Source organism: Strix uralensis, chromosome 1 (assembly GCF_047716275.1).
Source record: "Strix uralensis isolate ZFMK-TIS-50842 chromosome 1, bStrUra1, whole genome shotgun sequence".
Taxonomy (NCBI): domain Eukaryota; kingdom Metazoa; phylum Chordata; class Aves; order Strigiformes; family Strigidae; genus Strix; species Strix uralensis.
The window spans coordinates 14,162,585-14,183,340 of record NC_133972.1 but is presented as its reverse complement, the minus strand read 5'-3'; the positions used below and the strand labels follow the sequence as shown (position 1 = coordinate 14,183,340).

Here is a 20,756-nt window from a genome sequence, read left to right as displayed (position 1 = left end):
TTTGTCATACTTGGTGGTGTTATCGAGCAGGTTGGTGAACCAAGCCCGAGCACAATCTCCAGAACCGGTTATTTCAACATTATAGGATGTGCAAGCTCTTCTATAGACTTCTGCGTTGTGTTGCCTGGCTCCTGATTTCTCCCAGATTGCTCATGGCTTGATATTTTTGTCAGCTCTGAATATAAGCTTCAATTCCCTGTTATGCTCAGAAGAAGGTAAGCACACCGAGACCAAGATGGTTAGGAAAGGGGATTGTTACTGAGGGAGTCCAACCTGGTGTCAGACTTTTTTTTCCCCCTATTTTTTGGCCAGCTCCAGCGCCGCATAGATGAGAACAGGGCTTGGCAGCTGTTCAAGGCTAATGTGCCAGACTGTATTTTCCTTTCCCAAATTAAGCATGCTGGTAGCGTGTCTGCGAGGAGGTGGTGGCTCCTGGCTCCTAGCTCTTGCTGAGTTTGGAAATCGCTGGAAACCAGGAGCTATTGCGTGCCAGTCAAAACTGGCCTTCGTACCGCAGCATGCCAGCTTGGTTTAGAGCATCCTGGAAATGATGGAGAGCCCTGTGTGAAGGCTCATTTTTAAGATGTTTTACCTTGCCTGTGCTCAGACTTTTCCTCCTCCATTCCCTGTGAACTTTTAAATAATTCCTGTATTTGCTCACTTAATGGTAGCACACTTCTTTCTGTCCAGATTTTTGCCTCTGAAATGAGGGTGCAGATATGATGTTATCTGTCTCTCAACCCACCCAACTGGCTAGTGAATGAGAGAGACCCACAGCTTCTGCTAGGTCTGATAGCAGGCTGGCTCGCTCTCTGCAGGATGCTGAAGAGATGCTTTACTCCGAGCCATTTCCAAATCCAGGTCCAGGGTCTTTCTGATTCTTATGTGCTTATACTTTCCAGACTTTTTAAAACTTGTGGTCTCCATAAAAGATTTTTGGTGCAAGCTTCAGAAGTATTCTCCAGACTGTTGACGCTTCATCTAGCTGTCCTTTCCTCCCATCTCTGTGGAGTGATACTTGCAGGCTGTGATACACAAATCCTTGCTGAACCTGGGGTAGCAGCTCAGCCACTGGTGCAGCCGCTCCTGGGATTCCTGGGAGTTTAAAGATAAAGAGTGGTGCTGGTATCTTAATCCCAGTCATCAGCCCAAACCTTTAATTACTTTGGCTCTGAGCTATGCCCCTTCACTTCTTCGATCCCTATTAAACCCGTGACAACTAGAAGCCACCTGGCCAATGGTAATGCTCTCCTGTTATAATACAGGGCATATGTTCAGATTTATGTTGCTGTGCTGCTTGAGGTGCTCAGGCCACTTGTGAATGCTGTGCCTGGCTGATGAAGCACGTGTCAGGCTCTGCTGCCTGGCTGGTTACATGGTGTAGCTAAAAATCTTTTCTGGGTTTTTCTTTGCCTTTTGCTTTCGATTTACTGCTGCTGTAGTATCGGTGTATGTCACTGATCTGCAGCTGGTTTCCTTTTATTGAAATTAGGTGTATAAATGAAAAGCAGTAGTAAGCTAATAGTGAGATCAGAGGAATTCTTCCAGCATGGGAGCTCCCTGAGCGCTTTTCAGGTTAACAAAGCAAAGTTGCTAAGTCCAGTTGCTATTTTTGTAAGGATTCATCCATCCGTTCCCATGTTCTGTCCTCAAACCCTCTGAAGTTTAGTCCAAGCAGAAGCTACCTCTGATGTTCTGGGTTATCTTTTTCCACACAGACTTGGTGAGCCTCTTCCGTAGCCATCCACAAATAAACACAGGAATCAAATTCTGCTCGATTTACAAGTAGGTCAACCTCATTGATTTCAGTGGGACTGCAGCAGACATAAGTCAGCGGAATATTTGCTCCGTGTTTTGCTAAGTTGTTGGCAGAAGGCGGATTTGTATAAGCTCACCAGAGCAGAGATTGTCCTTACATGAGAAAAATACACTTAGTACAACGGTCTCTAATTCGTTTTTCTCAGAGGTGCAGCAATAACAAATATACTAGCCCCAGTAACCAGCACTTAAAAGGATAACCTCATCCCTGTTTCTTCACCCAGATGTGAGAGGGAGATATATTTAGAATAAAGCCATTTCCCCCACTATCACCACATACAAACAAAGCTCTGCAGTTGTAGAAATACTTGAGGCAACATGTGCAACTCATTCCCACTGGGTTTGGTAACTGAGGAGAAACACGGTGGGAACAGCTTAGAAGAAAATCTTCAAAGACTGCTTAGGGATAGTTGGGCCTTTGCAGTGGGAGCCCTACCACAAACTGGCTTTTATAAAACCATTCTGACACTTGTGATCTGAAGGAGAGAGAATCAGCAGGTAGAAGAGGAAAAAAAAAAATCAAATACTTTCGTTACTTTTCATTCCCCTTTTTGCCCAAGTTTCCATACTATCCTCCTGTAGACTAAATCACCAAAAAATGGACAGGCTGTGGAAATTTGCAAGGTAGAATTCACAGTACTTCAGTTTTTCCCTTCTAGTTAGCCCCATGAGAGAGCCTTAGAGATGCCCTCTGTGAGCTCCATAGGTGCTGAATATGCTTTGGGAGCCTGTAACAAGGATGTGGACTCTGACCCAGCCCTTTCTCTTCCCTGAGACATCCTTCCAGACAAGGGCAGCACAACTATCTGAGATGCCAGTGGACGCCCTCCTCTTGAAAACAGGCTGCAGATATTTACACCATCGCCTCTTAAACAACTTGGGCAGTACCAAAACTTTGGTATAAGCCAGAAATATTCCTGAGTGGAGAATAAACCATCAAAGGCTGCTTGATTTCTTCCCATACATAAGTTGAAAATAGTAATTCATTATTTGTTCCCCTATTTATTCCTTCCCTAGAAGAACTATGCACAGAAAGCATATAGGTGGCACGTGCTTTCCAAGTATCATACAGGTAAGTGCATCGTACACCCACCCACCATCATGTTGGTAGCCCTCCAAATCTGTCTTTATTCAGCAATTTTCTTCAAGGTGAGCACTCCCTGGTATTACATGTAGTATCTCTGTGTGTGATGAGCTGAATCTGCAAGAGGACATCAAGTTGTGGGCTTTCAGAAATACCTTCACATCCTTCAGCTCCCCTGCCCCAAAACTGCAAAATGTACTTTAGCGTTGGAGTCTGCTCCTCCGAGGGCAGTTCAGCTTCAAGCAATAGTGGTGGGTTGAACTCTCTGCAAATGAACCCACTGTCAAAAGCAGCTTTTGCCAGCTGAAAAGACCATTAAATGAGGTGCTTGGGGTTTTCAAAGCCTATGTTCTCAATACACTGCTGGGTAGCCTCTCTTCAAAAGGCTGTAAGCGTATTACGTGCTAATCCCAATTAAATTCAAAATATCCCTGGGTGTTTACCGCTGTTACCCTCTCTTTTTCATTCTTAATTGCGTTGTAGCTGAATAACTCTGTATCCACATTGGATTATTCATGAATAACATATTGAGTTGTACTCTTTTTCGTTTTGCAACAGGGATCTACTGGTATAGGGTTGGTGTAGTCTGAAGCAAGAAACTAATCTGTGCCTTTCAAGTCATTAATCTTGTCATGAACCAAATAATAAGAGTTGTTTGTTTGGTTTTTTTCTATAGGTATGTGGTTTCACAGTGAGATGTACAGCTTGTAGAACAAAAGTATGGTAAACAGGATCTATGACCGATCAATATTGATTTTGGAGATTATCTGAACATCTACTTATGTACGTTATGTACTTACATATGCTGATGCTTTGGGAGGGAAACAGTGAGGCTGTAAATCAGCACCAAGCTCTTTGGCTGCAATAGCACTGATGTATGGTGTGGGGGCAGAATATGGGGAGGGGAGGAAACCCACCTATTTTTGCTTGTTTTGTTAAACCTTTAGACCACAAGTTCATCCCTGTGGCGTGTTACTGCTGGCTGTTGGGCCTCTGCAGAATGAAGGGTGACTGCCCTTGGGATGGTGGTTGGCACTGCTCGCTACAGCCGCCGTGCAGAGGCAGAGGAGTGGTCCTCCTTGCCAAAGGCAGGTCCTCCTGGGACAGCTAGCTGGAGCAGCTTCTGCTACATCCCTTCCTTGCAGGTCTCCGGAGATAAACCGAATTTTAGTTTCTGCAGCTATTGCAGTCTGTCAGGTGCTACATGGGGCCTGCCTTCCTTCCTTCCTTCCTTCCTTCCTTCCTTCCTTCCTTCCTTCCTTCCTTCCTTCCTTCCTTCCCTCCCTCCCTCCCTCCCTCCCTCCCTCCCTTTCTTTCTTAGAAATACTGCAGGTTTTTTCATCAGGTGTTCACATGGATGTGTCTCCCAGCAATTTTAATGAGCAGCACATGTTGGATGAGGAGAATTAAGCATGTATACAAAGTGGGAGGCAGGCTTTGATGAGTAGAAAGAGCTGCTCTTGGAGTTAGTGACATTAAAACTGATCTGGTTTACTTTTCGTTTATCGTTAAGAATAACCTTTTCTCGTAAACAGGATGGAAATTAAAACTCTTAAGAACCTTGCGAGTCAGAGTGCATTTTGGGGTTTGAGGGGGATTTTAGAGGAGGAGGATGGTTTTGTTTATTCTTGACTTTTAAGTCCTCAGAATGGTGGGGTCTTGCATGCAGCAAAGACTGCTGAATGGATCTGCTTTCTAACCTGGGTACCTTCCTGTACTGTCATGGGATTTACTTGAGCCTGTGTGAAGTGGCTGATGGTGGGTAGTGCTGTGGAGAGGCTCTCAAGACAGGTTTTGTCCCTTTTCCCCTTTGGTTTGAGGGGCAGGGGGATGTTCCTCCTGACCTGCTCCAAAGTAAATATAGTACAATTAAAAGGACAAGGCCACGCCGGATCATGCTGTTGTGCATAACCACCCACCTGGGATGCCCGAGCTGCTCAGCTCTTAGTGATACGCGCTGCTCGGTGGAGGATGGAGGGATCATGTGAGAAAGCTTCAGCTGAGACTGAGGATTGGGAGAAAGGTTTGCGAGGTTGAGGTACACTGACTCTGTACATAGATGTAAAATCAAAACTTCACGTCAGCGGTTTATTTGGATTCTGTTGACTTTTTTTCTGAATGATTAACATTTCATCTAGATTTTTCTTTGTTTTCCTCTCTTCATCATCTCCATTAGCTAAATCCCTTTCTGAAATGTTTCTTGTTGCTTTTCTTTTAAAAAGCACTTTGAATTGAAGGGAAGTTGCTTTCTCTTTTCGTTCTTGCCAACCGTGGCTATATTCCCTCTATCTGACTGGAGGAAACCTTTACTTCCTACCCAAGCCGACCCTGGGTAACCCTGCTGCAGCTGCTCACATGAAAAGCCTGGGATTTTCTCAGTACAAGCTGAAAGGCACATGCAGGAAAACTTACTTTTTTGCTTTCTTTTTTTCCCTTTTTTTTTCTTTTTTTTTTTTTTTCTGACTAACAAAAACCCGCTGGGGAACTGGAAGATTTCCCATTTGGTTTAATTATGGAGTTCTAATGAATTGCAAAAGTTAAAGAGGAGGAAGAGTGCTTTAAATGAATCTGGACCCTGATTTTTTAAACTGGGGGGGTTTCTTTAGCCAAAGCTGGCAGGAAGAGAGGAGACTCTTCAGTGAGAAATGTAGAAAGGCATATCAATGTCTATTACTCTATTAAGCTTTAACCAAAATTAATCAGAAGCACCCAGGGGAAAACATTTTATATGGAACAGTCTTAGTTAAATAACCTCCATTACTTTACTTAAAATGTTTGTAAGTACAGTGTATGAGAAGTTGACGTAGACAGTAGAGTAGAAGATACAGGCAGTGAATGAAATGCCAATATAATTTACTGTATACATATATTTAGGAAACTCCTTCCAAGACTGTTTTCCTCATCCACAAAGCTGGCTTAGGGAATACTTGCTCTGCCCCCTCATTCATAGCCATCTATTGTAGTTTCCCACCTCCACCCTGTGCCTATACAACTGTTCATAGGGCTGTTGCTAGAAGTCAGGTCTCTGGTATTGGGTCAGAGTAGTTAATTTGTGTTTAAAATAAAAATAATAAGAAGAATGAGGGTTGTTTGGGAGTTTGGGGAGAGGCTAGAGGATAGCCCAGTGCGTTTTCGTTACCTGCTAGGAAAAATTATTATAGAACTACAACTGAAGTGAGAAATCCTGCCATGTCATAGGTGACACACAGGATATTAAATCCCATCAGCTGCCCCCAAAATTAGCAAGAACTGAAAGCCTTGGATCCCTTGCAGAATCTGACAATGAGGTGGTAGGGTATTGGCTGGAGTTGGAGGAAGATTTGCTGGTGGTAGCCAAGTGTTTTCATTCCCCTGGGAGCTCAGCACAGCTCCTTTCTTCCTGCTCCTTGCTTCCCTACAGTCCTTATATATACAAACATAGGCACATAACCTGCACTGCCTCTTCTCTCCACATGCAAAGAGTACCAAGCTGAGGATACCAACAAAACAAGGACAGCCAGATGAAATATAGATTCCCCCCTCACTTTCTTTGGTGTAGCTGCTGCATATACTGCTGCTGGATGGAAGGATTTGAATGTCCTAGTATCCTGTGACCTACTTAGAGAATTGGAGTAGCTTATATTTGCAGTTAGAGAAAGGGATTTTAATATCTAGAAGAACATGATGACTAATACAATGGAATTTATATAATAGCAGTTGTATATATTTGCAATACATCACTCTTGTCTGTACACCACTGTTTCTGTGAAAGCATGTAGTATGTCCCAATCTCTCAATTTTGAGGATCCTTTGACAGCTCTTAGTGTTTATACAGTATCTTTTGCTTTCTCAGGAGATACAGGTCCATTTATGCATTGATACACCATTTTAGAAACACAGCTAGCAGTCTTTGATGTTAAGTGTATGATGCCTATAGAGAAATCTCATCTCTAATCGAGTTAGTTTTGTAAAAAGAGCTGCAGTTCAAGTGGCTGCTCTTAAAACATGCCATTCGGCCTCGATAATTTCATGATTACTGTGTTATCCATAGCAGTTCCTGTAAAGAACATTGAATATAGTTAGATCATATGACAGTAAAATTAATTGAAGGCAAACTGCAGAGTTTTCAGAACTATATATATTGCATTTCTGGCAGAGCATGCCATGAACTCTGCAGGTCTGCTTTGCCGTGCAGACTGCCAGCTAATGCCCTCTCTTGCTGAGAGCATGTTAGATCCAAATTTTCTTCTGTTTTTACTTCGCTTCGTTGCTAGCAACAATTTCAGCAGTGTTGAGAGAAGAAAGTGCTTAGAGAGGAGTTTCTTCAACAAAGCCAAGTAATCCCTCTTAGGCTTTGACCGTCATGAGTTTAGTCCTTGTGCCACTTGTCCACATTGCACCCGTGGTAGGATTGTTCTGATGCAAATACTTTTCAGTGTTATTTTTGGCATCTTTCTTGCATTTTTATTTAAAACAAATAAACAAAAGCCTCTGCTACACACACCGGAATAGCCTCACCTTTGATTTTGGTCGTAATTGAGAAACGCGAGGGAGAAGGAAGCAGAGAATTGATGAGAATGATGCATGTTTTCCTTGTGTGTATGATTTCATAATATTCATGTCTCTGGTATGAAGGAATGCTGGTTTAGGCTGCAGCAGCTTTCTGTTTTCTAGGGAGTACCTTGTGTACACCGACACCTGCTTTTGTTTCAGATCATTTCAGCCCGACTGTTTCTGCTTTCCTTCCCCCTCCTTCAGAAGAGGCAAAGGTCAGACAGAATCGTCCTTCCCCTTCACTTGGATTAAAATCTCTCAACTATTAGTTCACAGGGACTCTTTCCAAATCCTTAAAAGGGTTATTGGCAGAGCCTCAGCCGGTGCAAATCAGCACAGTACCATTGCTTCTTGGTGGCCCTCTGCCAGGCTCTGCCAGCTGAAGGGCTGGCTGAGGAGCCCAACTGATTTCTTATACCTCATTGCACCTTACTGTTGGGTCTGTAAAAAGGGTTTATGGAAAAACTCCTGCAAGAAGAGGGGTCCTATGAATGGGCCTGTTCCACCCTGTGTATAACTCACAGCCTTTTCTTGAGGAGAGCTAGCCCAGAGGCATTGCTGCAGTGAAAGCTGAGCGAGGCAGCAGCAGCAGCAAGCGACAGCAATTCAACTGCCAGGCTTCTGGCTCTTTGGCTGTATGTGGGGGATGAAGCATTTTGCTGCTAACTTGCTCTAGTCCTCTTAGATGTATTAAAAATGAAAAATCGAACAACAAAAAAATAATCTTACCCTGCATTTAGATACACTGATTTATACTCTTGTCCAAATTGAGCTGGGGTTACCCTCTCCCTTTGTTGCCCTGGCTGCCCCTGGGGCTTTGCTGTCCCTGTCCTGGGGGTGTCCGAGGTGTTGAGCCCTGGGTTTCCAGCCCCTATGACTGGCCTGATCCATGCCGAGGTACTCATCAGGCCTGGCTACAGCCAGGCATCAGCCAGCCCTGCTGGCTCCGCTGCGAGGCAGGCTCGCAGGGAGGAAGGGCAAAGAGACCAGCGGGGCTTTAGTATAATAAACCATCCCGGCAAAGCCTTCCAGAGGATGGTGAGTGAGAGCCTGTCGCGGCTGTCTTTCCCACAGGAAAGGAGAAGGGAGGATACTAACCACCTTCGAAGAATGTGTTTAACAGATCGCAGGAGCCTGGGCTGCTGACAACTGCAATTGCAGTTCTGGAATCAATACAGTCCCAGAAGTTTGGAGTTGCATGACAAATCGCTCGTGAATGAAAATCTCTCCTAGATAAAGTGATACAGTTTCAAGCGAGCACTGCATTTAGGAAGAAAAATAGCGGTGAACAAAATCCCCCTGTGCTGCTTTGATAGCCTCGTCCTGTTCCCAGCAAATTACAACCTGGCTGACATTGTGAAAGCATTGAATGAAAGACTAGCTGTTCTCTGTTATCATCTTAACAGAACCAGGGTTTAGGGTTGTTGCTATGAGGCTCCACCAGCATCTGGTGCCTGCTACATAGATGTTGAAAGCAGACTGGAAGGTCCAGGTTGTTATTAAGTTCTGCAGTATTCATAACCAAAAGTGAACCAAGCACACAGAAGTGAAGTGTTATTTTAACTACTCCAGCTCTGGTAGTTGGATCAGTAGCCCATCTTTCTGCATTTTCTGGTCAATGGGCTTATTTTGCGCCACAAAATAATTCTGCTCTCTCGAAGTCTTCTGTTGCCGTTCACATTTATGGTCTTCCTGACATTATTTGCTTCCAGGCTGTTTGGAGAAAACCTCTGTGAGTGTGAGTCATAGCATAACGTGTTTTCACTTTACTATATCCCTACAAGTTGACTGCAAGCAGCAGCAGAACAGCTGAAGGAAGAACTTGTAACTGTCTCCCGTGTTTGCAGAGCTCCCTCATCCCTCTTTGTATGTATAAAACCTAACAAAGGAGGGGAAAAAAAATCACAGTGACACCAAATAAACTCCTTTAATTGACTCGGAGTTTCCATGCCACTCAACATAAACACCGTGGAAGTAGAGATTTGCTGGGCCCTTAAGTTCAGCCATGCTGTGTGGTGGGGAAATCCCACAAGGTGCGGGGATTTTTCTTTTGTGGATCCAAAGTTTATGGAGCTGTGAGTACCTCCTGATGCCACAGGAAGAGCTCCAGACGAGGGAGGCTGAGGAAAATAAAACTCATTGGTCAAGCAATGTGGTTCCATACTTCAGTCAACATGACGTAGGTTTTGGAACCCAGTTTTAGTTTAAATGTAGTAGGCAGCTTTGCAAAGTCTGGGCTGAAATTTTAGTCTCACTGAATTTTATAGTTGAATAGGACTGGGATATCAGTCTTTGAACCAAATACTGAAATCTTTAGCCAAAGAATATTTTTAAATGCTTCCATGAGGACTTTCCCAGGAAGAGTAAAAGCTGAATGGAGACCCCTTTTTGTTATTCCAGGTTTTACATTGGCATAAGCTACTGGAAGACTTTATGGTGGCATTGAATATATGGTTGGGGATCCATGAATCAAGTAGGGACCTATATTTTAAAACAATAACCTTTAGTCCTGCCGCACAAACCATCACTGCATTAGAATTCAGTGTGTTATAGTGCAAGAGCTTTAAGTGAGAAAAATATTTATAATCTAGGCTTCTCATGAGGGCAGGTTTTGACCTTTATATTGATGGGAGGAATTTTTTGTTCTGAGCTCCATTTCAGGGTTGCTGGTTGACATTCGGATGGCATCCGGAGCACGTGCCGGTAGCTGCTGCCTGTGTGTTTAATAGTGAATGTATATAGCATCCCACCTGCGTCACCAGAAACCCATCTGTAATAGTGGGGGTATTTTAAATGTGCATTCTGATCTCTAACAGTAAATGCTCAGCTCATCTACCATGATGCATAGTAAAGATAAATTACATTAGTAAAAAGACCTTAGTGAGACAACTCCAAATTTTTTCCTTCATGGATTTTGAAAATAGTTTCTGCTTCCGAAAAGCTTCCAAAGCTTCATATACAAAGTATTTAAGTGATAGCTACTTCATTTCTCCACTCTAAAACTGCTTCCAGGGATGGTAGTGACAGTTCATTTGCCTGTGTCTTTGTGCTTTGCCAAACGCAGTGTCTTTTCCCAGTCAGACAATTTGATAATACAAGTGATGGTCATTCAGTGCCTAACTAGTATTTGTTGTAGGTTGTGCACCCTGGTATAAATCCCTACCAAAGCAGACTTTAAAAAAAAAAAACCTGAAAATTTTGTGTCTGATTGGCTTTCTTACAAGAGTTGCTAGATTTTTAAAAATGTTTTTATAAGTCTAAATGTAGAAGTTTGAAGAAATTAGTAGTAATTTAAAATGTCTATGCTAGCACACAGGCTGATACGACTCCAAAATCGGGCCATCCTAAAAGTAACAACAGGCAAAGCACCATTGTGAACTCTAATGGAGGAGAAAGTGAGGCCATACATTTCATTTGACAAAACCTTTCCTTATGTTACCTGCTAAGAGCATCCTCATTCTCTGCCTGCCCTTACCTTGTGCTAATAAGTGCCACCCCCTCACTTGTACCTGCCACATTGTGTAACATTGCCGACTTTAAAAATAGCCTGGCAATTTAAATAGTTTGGGTTTGTTTTTTTTTTTTCCTTCTGGGAGCCAGACCTGTTAATCCAGTTCACAGAATGTGGCAGCTGAAACAGTTGTGCTGGTACAACGGAGGGGGTGGCAGACAGACAGTGTTGTGGGGACAGGCAGAGACAGAGGAGTAGCAGGACAGCAGTGAACCAGGACATATGGGCAGTGAAGAATTCACCTGGAAAGCCACAGCCTTAGGGCACCTTCATTTTCTGCCTCTGCTCCCTCTCCATGGCGGTCCTCAGTTCTCTTTATGAAGACCCCTCGCCATCCCTTCTGGGACTACGTGCCTGAGAATTTGTCTCTTTCTAAACTTTGTGCAGGCTGGTCTTGGGGGGTGATCTCTTTTCAGATCCTCCCCAGGCCACTTACCTACAGAGCATCTGAGGAGAGCTATTTACAGGAACCACCATACCCATTTTCATACAAATTAGCCATCAGCCTGGGACTTCTGGTGAATCTCAAACAGACTTCTCTTTGTCCTGTTGGATGGGTTTGAAAAGAAAATTTATGGTTTTTGAAGTTAGTGCAGCGAATTAGCAGCCGCTTGTCCAGTTTCTGGTGCATAATATTGTCATGTTACAACAGGTTTGCACTGGAGTCGAGAGGCACTGGTACGCAACCAGGCTTTGGCAATGCACAAATCCTTCCCGGGCACTTGTTCGTCTGTAAGTGCGAGTATCGTGATGAGTGAAAACCTCCTTTCTCCCCTCCCCTTCCTGAGCCTCCTCCTTTGTAGCTCAAATGCCCCCAAAGCATGTTGAATTAGCATTGAATTTCTGGTATGCAAGCAGAAAGTTCTGAACAAAATACAACCCTACCGTAGGTAGCCTTTGCTCACTTTGTTGCATGTGTTGACGGAGTGTGGGAAAACAGATGGACCGAGCTTTACCAAATGCAATTTGAAAAGCATGTTAGCATGTAGGAACGAGTGGAATAGGCAGCTATTAATACTTTAAACACTGGGGTTGTAGTTAAATAAGACAACCTTTTTTTTTTAAACAAATGCCAAGATTTTTTTTCATAATACCACTAATTGTTAGAACACACTTAAAAGGTGTTTAACTCGCTCCAGCCACTTCATAATGGCACCTTTCCTACTACAAAAACCGGAGGGAATGCGGCAGACTTGCCCGCACAAGCTCTTTTTAATTTACTAGTGTGGAGTTTGTTTTTTTTGCTTCACGATCTCATCAGTCTTTCACGTGACTCACAGTTTGTGTGCTCTGTTGCAGTCATGCGCCACCACCGCGTTGATAGGGGTTTGCATGGTTCTCTAGCAATTTGTTAACTTTTTGTAGCTGAGCCTGTTTAATAAGATGAAATGAGATTTCTGTCCCACAGTTCCCCCCCAGCATGGCAGTGCTAGAGCAGGTCTCACCAGAGGTTGATGAGGTTTTTAGGTCAGCTGGTTATTTCACAAACCCTCAGCCGTGGAGGAGAACAGGTACGTCTCTGCAGAGAAGCCAGTCATCTCTGTAATAAAATATTAATAACACTTCCCAGCTATGATCAATGAGTGCTTTGCAAATATTAGCAAACCCAAATTTGATCCATGCCTGGCTCTGCAAAGATAATAGGGAGAGGGATTTACTTACCCAATGCCATGCAGGAGACCTGTGATGAGGCCCAGGCTGGAGCACAGAGGTAATGTTTCCTCATCCAGATCATAAACTACAGCATTTTAGCTACTCTTTTCCTGAGGTTGCTTAGAAAGAGATGTTTCTTAGCTGTGAGAACAGTAAGAGGTCCCATTGGCAAAGGATGAAAGTGATGTTTGAGGCGATTGAAATGTTGGGCATGAAAAAAAAGCAATACTTTGAGTCAGGCTAGGGATAAGAACAGGCTTGGAGAGAGAAGTGGAGAAGACGAGGTCCTTGAAGGGCTGGAGGTAACCATCCTCTGGCAGGCTAAGAAAAAAAATAATAATCATGCTTTTCATATTGCACAACATCCTTCTGTTGCAGAATTAGAAATGCTGGATGGGACTATGGCTTTCCCATGTTTTAGACTTCAAGTGTCTTGTTTAATGTTCTGGTTGACACCAAGTGGCTTCCGTGGGAGAACATAGTGGGGAAAATATATAAACCCCATAATATTAATCAAGCGAGACCAGAGTCCTCATGTGGGCTGGTGGTAAGAAAACAGTGGAATTGCATAGGAACTGATGTCTGATGGAGAACAGATCAGGCCTTGATGACAGCAGGCATTCAAGGTGTCGCATTGCCACAGCAGTGGGTAGATGTATAGATGATCTTTGACAAAGCCGGTGGTGTTCTGTTGTTACAGCCGACAAACCATTATGTTCAATGTGGTTTGTGAGAGAATTCTTATCCTTTGGAGTTTTGTACCAGGAAAGCTTTAGGTGGAGGGTGAGCTCCACCCACGCTCCCCAAAATGTTTGTGGGGTGTTAGAAGCCCGCTGTGCCCTGGTGGCTGCCTTCTTGTCCTGGAGGAGGAGATAGGCTGAGGTTTCCCATGCTACTGACGGTGATGGAAACTGTGAGGATTTTTTGACGTGAGCAGGCACCAAAAGAGAAGCAGCCTTGCAAATCTCTCCTGCCTCGTATTCTTGCTATTTCATTGGGCATCCTTACTGTTTACTCTCAGTAATCTGGAAAATGTATTTTATTCAGCTTTACAAAGTATGACACGTGTCCCAAGGAATTCTGAGCACTTATATCTCTCACTGAAACGTTCAGACCTATTAGTGTACATTATTTATCAATAATTGGGTGTGGGGGGTTTTTTGGTTTTGTTGGTTTTGTGGGGGTTTTTGGTTTTGTATTTTTAAATGCTGTTTCCTACAAGTAGATGTGCAAGGTGCAATTAATTATTTAAGCTTTTCTTAGTGGCTATGTAGCTTAATGCTAAGAAGCAGAAGCGTTTCAGACTTGTGCTCTCAGCAATTTACAGGCATCACTCTGTGTTCACAGGAAGCCCCAGCACAGAGTGAATAAATGGACTTTGGTGACCTTCTGCAGCCCTTGCCCTTGTGATTTCATATTCAGAAACTTATTTCACGTTTTACATTTCTGTCCTGTTTCTTATATTTCCTTTTCATCATTCTGGTAATAGTATCACTTTGTGAAAAACTGGGACTGGGATTCAGCTTCATTCAGTAGAGTTACCCAGGTAAAGCAACGATGATCCCTGTGAAAGAGGATATCTTGCCACTGCTTCAGGGGGCTAAGGACAGGAAAAGGAAATCTGCTGATCGGATAGCTTGAAACAAGAAACTAGACTAAAACTTAGGATTTCTTTCTTTCATTCATTTATATTTGGGCAAGTTCCTTAGTTTCTCACAGACTAATAAGACTTAACGGAGTATTTTCTTTTCATTTAAATAAGCATAGAGGTAAATGCATTCAACCAGAAAAAAATTAATATTAGCCAGTTCAAACCTGTTTTCATACTTTTTGCCCTTTTAAAGTTACTGAACAGTGGATTGTCAAGAGTACTCCTCTTAGTCTGCTTAAAAAGAAATTTCATTCGAAGTAATATGGATGCAAAGCTGCACCAAAAATCTCATCTTACTGATGTGCTGCTGCTCCCACAAGCCTGGAGCAAGTGTCCCTTGCCTGGGGTGGTCTAATAAAAATAGAACATGGAAAATCTCTGTCTTCTTTTATTTTTCTTACATTGAAATGCTTGCGTCAAGAAGGTATGGGTCTTGATGCAAAAAACGTCTCTTTCTGAGGTTATTTTTTCCAAATTTGCTTGTGCTTTCTCTTTGTGATGACACTCAATTCAAAACACTTGGTGCAGTCATGATGGGAATACTCCTTCCAGGCTTGAATAAATGGACAGCCACCATCAAGGTAACCCTTTCTAATAATCATTTACCAAGTGATAACAGTCACCAACCCTTGCACTGCACTTGGCCATGGTAACTTATTTAATCTTTATGGAGGATTTCCAACAGGTCCTTCTTTAGAGAAGACAGTCAGATATGATACTTGCACAGGCAAAAGTCAAAGTTAGCATTTAGGCAGATTTGATATTTTAATTGCAACTTCTCAGCCAAGACTGTGACAACTGATTTCTAGTGTGTTTACTGGTCTGGACCCATCGTTTTTAGGGCAGTCACTTTCTCAGAGCAGCCCTGAAGGCTTCAATAGCACCACAGGTCCTTGCTTTTCACTATGCTGCTGGAGTCTATAGGTGAGGCTTTGCCAGCGTCAGGCAACACAGGAGTTGGTAAAACAGTCTTGTTTCTTAGAAGACTTTACCAGGCAGCTCTTAGGGGCGAAACTCATTGCAGGCCAAAGACCAAAGCCAACGTGCTGTATTGGCTTGGTGCTATTCACCTTCATGGGGATGGGCCTCCTCCCTCCTGGGGACCCCATGAATGCACTTGCAGGGTCTGGTCCTGACTGTACCACAGAGATATCACAGGAGTGGCTGTTTAACAGCTGTTGTAGCAGTTTAACACTACAACATGTGCTAGCCAAGCACTAGATGCTAGTTGGTGTCCTGCAGCTCACACAAGCACTTCTGGCTCCTCTATTTTACCCCCACCACAGGTCTGTGGCATATCAGCCAACTGCCACATTGTAGGTACCCTATGAGGTCTTCCAAACCACAGGCCATGTTGAGGCTTGATTCAAACCTATGGGATGCAGTGACATGGCTTCTCACCAGCAAGCCTTGGCTTCCTTTCTTGCCTCACCTATTTTGCGTCTAACGGCTTTGTTTTCTCTAGAAAGGTTTCTTTTCCCCATTGAGCACCCTGCCGAGGTCAGTCATTAGGGTTTGGAGGAGTGTGTCAGACCTTGAGTCATATCCAACACCATCCCTGTCTCTTGTTTGCTTGCTCATTTTAGGAGCTTTTGGAATTGAGTTCTCTTTGTTCAGGCTTGAAAGATGTCTGTATTTTCGTATGTGAACCCTCTTGCTTATTTAATGACAGCCTTTCTGGGAACAAAAAAATTAAACAGCCACTACTGAGAAAAAAAATTGTTTATGATCACAAGGGCTCATGAATTGACTTTTCAGCATTCCTAGGAGGATGCTGAAACTGGAGGAAACGAGCTTAGACTTTTCTTTAAGTCACTTAAAAGTAAACTAACATCACTTTTTCCAGTCCTGCATAACGACTTTTCTACCTCTTAAGGTTTTGGATGAGCTAACGGCTGGTGAATGTTTTATGTTGGAGGCTTACTAAAATACAAGTGCAAAATTTGCTTTCACTCTGTTTTTTCTTTTTTTCTCTCTGGGTGTTCGTTTTCCCATCCAGGGGCACGTATTTTAGGAGGAACAATTTGGGGGAATATCAGCAAGGGGTTATGAAAAATTATGTCGTGATTATTTGCACCAAAAATCTGTTTAAGCACTATTTTCATCTCATCTGCCACAAGCTCAGTTTCACATTTCAGCAACCCGTTCTTCTCTCTCTCTCTCCCTCTCTCTCTCTCTCAACCCTTCCTGGTGCCTTCATGTGGTCTCCTGGGTTTGGAGCTCCTTGTCCTTCCTCTACAGTTCTGGTTTTTAAACATATTCCCTGGTCAAGTGAGAAGCAAGATATTAAGGCCACTGCACCAAAACTGGGGCATTTAAGGGTTTGTTCTTTTCTTCTTGTTTGGTCTTTTTTTGTTTGTAATATGTGTGTCTGTGTTAGCTGTGTATTTTCTGTTCAGTTCTGAGAGCACAGAGATCGGAAGTCTCTGTCCGTAGAGCCTGTCCCCTTAGCTCCAGTTACAGACCAGTACTTTCCAGTTTGACACTCCTGTTCAGTGGTTGGCACGAGTCAACCTGGTGGCCAATCTGTTGCTGCTGAAAATGGAGGAGCGGGTGTTGGGGTGTGAGGAGTCCTGTGCAGATCCAGCCCACCCCTTCCTCTGCCAAATAGATGGTTGCTCTTGGGATTTTATATCAAATGCTGCAACACGAAAGGCTTTAAAGTGGATTAGTGGGGAAGGACTGGGAAATGTCTGTAAAGAAAATACAGAGCAGTGGGGAGATGGGGAAGAACTGAAAATGTCTATGTAAGTGGGTGGTTTAGACTAGAGCATGAACACAATAAGGAGTGTGGAAATAAGTGGAAAATACAGGTGTCTGGCTGTGGTAGCAGAGAACGCTAAGTAGAAAGTTCCTGTTTGGTACAGAAGTTGGTGAGCAGGTTTGGGGAGGTGAGTAGCATCACCTGAGAGGCAGCCCAGGGAGGTGGTCTTAGTTACTGCATTTTGTAACAACATTTGTGTAGATGGAGCAAGCTGAGCAGCCAGAGCAGAAGCTCACCGCAGATGGGGAGCACTTGATGGACCAGGAGGAAGTGGAGAGGAAGGAGAAGTTTGTAATGGTTTGGGATAGGGAGATCAGCTGGGACTCCAGATCTAAGACACACTATCTTCTAAATGTGGTATTGAGTGATCTACTTCTCATGGCTTTCACTTTAAAAGAGAACAGTGAATCTAAACAGCCCAAGTTAGTGTTTTCGTGACAGTCTGGAGCATGTAGTTTGAGCCTGAGGAATTGTAATTATACATCATTGGTGTAGATGCTTTCCTAATGAGTTTTAAGAGCTTTAGCACACCAACAATATCATATATACAAGCAAAAAGGTTAACAACAGTGAATATCCTTGACTGAGGTGACTTAAGTGAGCAAAAAAACTTTTTGAAGTTCTGAAAGAATGAAATGTCTTTGTGCAGCGAGGTGATGTATTGGAGGGAAAAGGAAGGATACAGGAAGGGGCAGACTTTTTGCACTTTCCAGCCAGTTGTTTCAGTATAAAATCTGGGCAAGAGGAACTAATCCTTCATAAAGCATACATATTTTAATTGCCTGCTGTTAAAAATTATTGTATTTCCTCAAAAAGCCATTTTCTTTCCTCCTATTTTGGCCTTTTAGTTCTTTGAATGACCAGGGATGCTCCTATCTTTGCTCCGTTTGCTCTTGTCGCTGGTACCCAGGTGCAGAGATGCGGGTGGGGACCTGTGGCCGTCCCTGCCGGCGCTGCCGGGGTGCCGCTGGCAGCACGGCGGGATGCGTGGCCTCGCAGCCCGAGCAGCTGGCAGCCTGTGCCCAGCTCTTGGGCAAAATGTGTGGGGTTTACCTCCTGCAATAGAAACTTAAACGGGGTTCTTTTTGCATGAAAAGAGGGTCCTCCTGGCTTTGGCTAAGTATACAGCGTGGTTTTTAAGTAGCAGAAAAAAACCACCACCCAAAAACAAGTGAAGATAAATAAAAAGGAAAGAGAGAAAGAAGGAAGGAAGGAAACAACCAGAGTTTTCAGTTGACATACTGAGCACTCATCCTTGTGTTTCCTTTCCTTCAGGCAGGAACAAGAACTGTCTCTGTTTTTTCTAGGCCATTCAGGAAGTCTTACAGAGCAATAATAGCCCTGTTATCTAATAGTCAAAGTTTATTTAGGCTTTCACTGCTTCCCCTGCCCACTTGAACCCTCCCCCTCACCCCCCCATGCAGTTTGCTGGGCTGCTTTAGCCTGAGCTCAATTTGACAGCCAAATGGGGGAGGGAAGCTGTTGCCGGCATGTCATTTCCATTACACTCACGCATATTTTCATCTGGAAACTTTTTTTTCTTTCCCTAAAGACAACTATAACAACAGGAAAAAAACTATAAAAAACTATGGCAATAAAACATGCCATTTATCTTCTCGGCAGAGCTTTGGGGACTCACCCGCATGAGACACCCCCGAAGGGTTACATGCATGCATTAATCCAGCAGCACTGATAATTTTGTATGAAGTTAATTGAAGAAGTCTTCACCATCAAGGCTGCCCAGAATTTATAGATATTAAATACTTATTTTACTTGGGTATATTTCATGAACAGGAGAATCAGATAAGAGCACTTGTTTATTAATCATTGCAGAAACCCTTATCTTTTCTTTCTTTTCCTCTACTTTGAAGCATGCTGGCAATATTGTGATAAATTTACATTAGGCAGTGGATGATAAATCCCAAAGGGTGTTTTGGTTGTTGTATTTGCTTAGAAGTTGTCATTCAAGTGTTTCTGATGCTTGGAAGTAATAGTACAGTGGGAAAATAGCTGATGTGGACTGTGCCATACAGTAATACACGCAGCGACACTGCACTGATGGGAAAAGCAAACATTCAATTATTTGCCAACTTCTCTTCAGACTCCACTTACTGAACTGGCAGGATGCATGGATCTCAGACAGCAAAGACCAAGTCAGAAGTAAACTGAAGCTGGTTAGCCCTCAGCTCTTCCTTCTTCCAAACAACACAGCAGGCAGGTTTGGCTCTGAAGGTCGAGGGGATATTATATGCAATATCGTATATGATATCATATATAATACTGAAAAGAGCCTCTAGGTTTCTTTTTCAGAAGTGGGGCTTAAAATTTGACCTCACTAATGTGATTTTGATCATTTTCTCATCGTCCATTTGCTATCTTCACGCACTGAGAAGGTGGGCCTTGGCTGGTGGATGATGGTCACCTTCCAGTGGACAGCTCTTAGACAAGGCTATTCCCTTCCCAAGGTAATTCCCTCATTTTCAGGCAGTGAGCACCTCAAACACGTGTGGCTAGTCACATCAAATGCAGAAAATTTCAGTGCAACTTCTAAGTGAATTCTAAGGTCTTTTTAACTTTAAAAATAAAATCTGAGGGTGTTATTTGTTAAGGTAATACTACCTTATAGAGAAATTATAGTACAGTGGAACGCCTATAGGCATGTGACACTTACAGTAAAGTAAGTGCATTACAGCATGAGCTACCACTGTGATTGCCACATCAATTGGCACTTGAAAGAAATCTTCCCTTACGTGACATATGTGAAAGAAAAGATCCAGTCCGTTCCTTTATGCTAAATCAGTCTTTGAAGAGCTACAGTTTCAACTCTTCTTCCGAAATACTGTATTTGGCTTGACCTGTGAAAGGACTATATGGCACGTCAAATATTTAAAGGCTTCTAGTTCTTCTTTCTCTTTCTATAAAGACAGTGAGTTGTTTGGAAGTTTAAATTGCATTTCTGAGCTCTCTAAAAAAAAACCAAAAAGGTATGGGATGGTAGCATCTGTTTTGCAGCGTTTCTATTACAAGTAGTAATCATCCTGTGGCCTTACTCAAGCCAAAGAATTAGATGTGTACTAACAAAAAATATACACAGAAATTATCCTTTATATGTTTGTTCCTCCTCCGTTTTTGTTGAAGATGGTTAGGGCCAAAATTATCAACTGCAAAGTTTCACCAAGTGTTTTTCTCCTGGATTTCCATGTCCTGGCACCAAAGTGGGACTGCTGTTTGGAACGTGCAGGCTGGTGGAGGTCATGGGGTGGGCACAGGTATGCTCACAGCAAAGGGGGGTGCTGGTGTAAGGCTGCTGCAGGCTGGCCCATCCTCTGCTAATGATGCCAGCCTGCAGCCTGCTTGTGCAAATGCACACTCACTGGCTTCCATTGGTTTAGCCTTATCCCAGTGATGCTGGCTGGCCTGAGGTGTGGGCGCTGCAGGACTTTGTGGATTGTTCCCCCATTGCCCTGGCTGGCTTTGGAGCAGAAACATGGATGCATATCCTGCATAAAAGCAAGCATAGATATTTGAACTGGCCTGTGTTGATAATGTATACTCTGCACTCCAAGCACACAGCTCCCGAGTGATCTCAAGGCCCTTTGGGAACTTGTGCATCTGCAGTCAATCGCTGCCTGCAGAAATTGCATTTGCATGTGACTGCCCCACCTGCACTCTGCCCACTTAATCCCCAGCGCCCTGCTCGCATTCCTGACCGCTGAGCCACCACCACCAGCTGCCCTCAGTT

The 20,756-nt window shown here is 43.4% G+C and overlaps 1 protein-coding gene across 2 annotated transcripts in view; it reads left to right on the top strand.

Moving 5' to 3' along the window:
- Nucleotides 1–20,756, top strand: part of EGFR (epidermal growth factor receptor) — a 167,033-nt gene that overhangs the window by 51,285 nt on the left and 94,992 nt on the right. The gene's annotated exons all lie outside the window — the stretch shown is intronic.